Source organism: Montipora foliosa, unplaced genomic scaffold (assembly GCF_036669935.1).
Source record: "Montipora foliosa isolate CH-2021 unplaced genomic scaffold, ASM3666993v2 scaffold_463, whole genome shotgun sequence".
NCBI classification, from domain to species: Eukaryota; Metazoa; Cnidaria; class Anthozoa; order Scleractinia; family Acroporidae; genus Montipora; species Montipora foliosa.
This window is the reverse complement of record NW_027179771.1, coordinates 323,691-327,500: the sequence shown is the minus strand read 5'-3', so window position 1 is coordinate 327,500 and position 3,810 is coordinate 323,691. Positions and strand designations below refer to the sequence as shown.

General features: G+C 41.9%; 1 pseudogene; it reads right to left on the bottom strand.

Moving 5' to 3' along the window:
* Positions 1-1,291, bottom strand: part of LOC137989512 (uncharacterized) — a 4,019-nt pseudogene extending 2,728 nt beyond the window's left edge.
* Positions 1,292-3,810: the final 2,519 nt, after the last annotated feature.

Below are 3,810 nucleotides of genomic sequence, written 5' to 3'. Positions count from 1 at the left end.
TCGTTGACAGGAAGCATTGCACCAAACCTCACACTCAAATAGATCTAAAACAACCATCAATAAACGAAAAAAACATATAAATGCATTACAAGTCAATTGAAGGAAAATAAGCCTTCTTTGTAACGACTTCAGCTTGGCTTACCTGCCAGAGATAAACGCTAATCAGTGCTCGAATTTCGCTCCATGATTTTACAAAAAATCAAGTCCTGTCATTATCATTCTTCCATCGACGTTTTCATTCGACAAAAAGGTGAACATCAATTAAGATTGCCGCCATATTTACCGTTTGGGACAGTCACTAACCAACTTGTGAGGTATAGTTGACAGCTGGGTGAGGAGGAGTGTGTCGGTAAGGATTTAGAATTTTATTGCAATAAAAGTTTTGAAATTTAGAATTCCTCCACGCTAAACCTGCACACAATTGCAAAACATCTCTTAACTGGACCTCGTCTCAGGACCCTTTAAACTTTCTTGTAATCGGCGCTAACACGCACAGACTCAACAATGATCCTGCCTATGGGCCTGGCCCGTTCCCTCTCGCCCAAAAGAAGATTGTGCTATTGGCTAAAAATGAGTTGCCGAATCCGTGATAACAAAAGTAAATGTTTATCTTTTATATGTTGTACCAGGAGTTGTTTAGCACTGCTTTTACCCAATATCTCGGAGGCTTTGGTAAACACCAAATTACCTTACCGAATGGTTCATAGCTTTAGGCTATCTTTAAAACAAGGAACGGGGAATCGGGAATCAGGGAATGGGAATGGGGTACGGGGAACGGGGAATCTATAAAATGAAGAATCTTTAAAATGGCGAATCTTTGAAAGCGGAACACTTTAAAACGGGAATCTTTAAAACGGGAAAAAAAAGAAATAAATATTTTTTTCCCTTTTTAGTATGCAGTTAGCCTGCGAATACAGCCTCCTCTCCTCGCAGCCCGTCACTGGGAGGCTTCACGCGTCCCAAGTAACGGGGAGCGAGGAGAGGCGACCGTATTCGCATGCAGCCTATTCTGAAGGGAAACTAAAACAAACAGACCCTTCCAACGGTTTCTTTAAGCGGGCAAAGGAGCTATATCTTGGTTAATTTTCAACAAATCCCTTTCCGTTTCTGTGCAGTGTAGCTGACCAGTGTAGCGATCACGATATCGCGGAATGTCCCTATACACTGTAACGATATCTTCTGGTGCTCCCAAAGGAGGGTTCTGAATGTCGCCACCGCAGCCATAACATCGTGTAACTATAGTACCTGCTACCCACTTCAGCTGGAAAGAACTGGTGTTTGGACCCGGCATTCCAATAACTTGACCTGCATAGGACTGCTGCTGTTGATTTGAGTAAATGACGCTGGGGTTTTTACCCTCCAAGTGGCTTGTTAATGCGATAATTTTATTATGATTGATAAATGAAGAGGGGTACTGACCGTTACTTGCTAGAAAAACACCGTTTGACAGACCAACAGCTGAGTGCAAATTGATGCTCAAACCGATCTGGTTATGGGGAGCAGAAGACTGGGAAAAACTTGAGTCGAAGCCTGGGGGGGAATGGCCCTAATTGCGGTTTGCTAGCCCACTACTTCGGTGATTTACATGAATTGCAGATATTTGATTGGCGAACGCCATCGAGGGGCGCTGATCATTAAGTGCATGGGAGTCCTCTTTAGCATGTTTAGGAGAATGCGTTGACGGATCGTCAAGTAAATCAGCGGTCTCGTGGACAGGCTGAGATTTGGCATTTGTCCTCTTCCGTTTGCTTGGTCTTTTTTCCTGCACATTTTGGACCCCCACTAACGGCCACGTCTATCATCTTAGGACCCCTTCTTGATCGTCTATACCAGTTGATAAACCCGTCTAACTTGTCAGTGACTTACGCCACGGCAAGGGTATGCTCGCATATTTTTGTGCATGGAGTAGTTTACACAAGCACGGTCGCAGAGTGACCAAAGAACCTCCTTTACCTGGGGTAACAACGTGTATTTTGTTAATCGTATGCTAGTCGTATGTTAGTCGTAAGTATTCGTATGTATCCGTATGTTCCGTATGTTCCGTATGTTCCGTATGTTACCCGTATGTACTCGTGTGGTGTTTTAGTCATGATCCTGTTGAGATAGCCAAATTCCATGAAATACATCACTTTTTAGCAAACATTACAGCTCTCTCGGCCGCCGTGTAAATGTCGTGTTACACAAAGCTTAAAATTCAAAGGTTGTCTATCACAAAACCAAGAACCCATTGTGTGTGCCATATATCTGTCGTTAAGTAGTACGTCTTTGCATTAGTACTTGATAACGGTAGGACAAATATTTATCGCTGCGAAACTCAACTTAAAAACTTCACAGAGTGGAGTTCAGATGAATCAAGGCGGTTTGATTCTTCTGTCGGTGTAGCAGATCTCAAAGAGTAAGAATCGAGGTTTGAACCGCTCCACTAGCCCGCTAAACAGATATGCTTTAGCTTGCGATATAATCAGATAGATAGATAGATAGATAGATAGATAGATAGATAGATAGATAAATAGATAGTGTTTATTTACCACGCTTGCAGCACAAAAGCTGGATTACAGTGGTGTCAGCCTTGGTACAATACATATAAATTAGTCACACTAATGGCTAACATAGACATTAGTTCCAAAGTCTCTACGCGTATCTGTGAGTAATAAAGTTCCTTAGACGGTCAGTGTCCACCCTGGGGCGGGACTGGGGAGTATTCCCAGACCGTAGCCCGTAGCCATGGGGTTGCTTTACAATACCTGGGAGTAAGGAGCATATTGGCTCCAGACCATTACCTCGTACATAAGATATAAAATTCGTACATATTCCCTTACGTCTCTCATTCAGCGTTTTAAGCCCAGATTGATACAAGGCACTGTTATAGTCGACGGCCGGGAACATTATGCGGAGGGCTTTGCGCTGCATAAACTCAATCAGGTTGTCAAGATACAGGGGGAGTGCAGCCCATACAGGCGCAGCGTATTCAAGCACTGAACAGATGAGGGCGCAGTAAATGGATTTCCTAAGCAAACGAAGGGCATAAAGGCATTTACAGGCTTTGATGACTATGTGCTCTACATGCGCGTTCCATGATAGATCGTGAGAAACATGGACTCCAAGGAGCTGGTACGTCTGCACCTGATGGACAGGGAAGCCCTTGATGGTAATAGGGGTAATAGGGGCCGGGGGACCAGGCTGGTATTGGAGGAAATTAATATCCATAACCAATTTTTAGGGTTAAGGCGCATTCTTCGGAGAGAGGAAAAGCAAGAAATATCGTTTACAGTAAGTGGGAGGTAGCTCGGGCTACATCTCGGAATTGCCTCAAAGACGGTAGTATCATCTACATACTTTAGTCTACACGGCGAGGTGGCAACTAGACGGTTAACTAAAATGGCAAACAACAAGGGGGCTAATTTTGTACCCTGGGGAATTGCTCTGTGAAGGGATACAGGTATTTATTTTTATTTATTTATTTATAACAACTTTATTTGCAAAGAACATCGCAAAAAGGGTGCTGCCAGGGAAGAACTGAATCCTCATATACGGCAACCCCCAAAACAGATTAGAATAAAACAAATATAATATATTAATAAACATTAAATATAGAAATATTAAGAAACTATAAAATATAAATACATTATACGGTCATTGAAAATATTTGAACTATAAACATGGAGAAACTGTAGAATATTTACAAAGAGTAAAGAAAAATGAATAGATAAAAAAGATTAATGAGTCACGTTGTATAAATAACTTTTAAGACCTTTCTTAAATTTACTGACAGAATTACAATGAACTAAATTTTCTGGCAGATCATTCCAC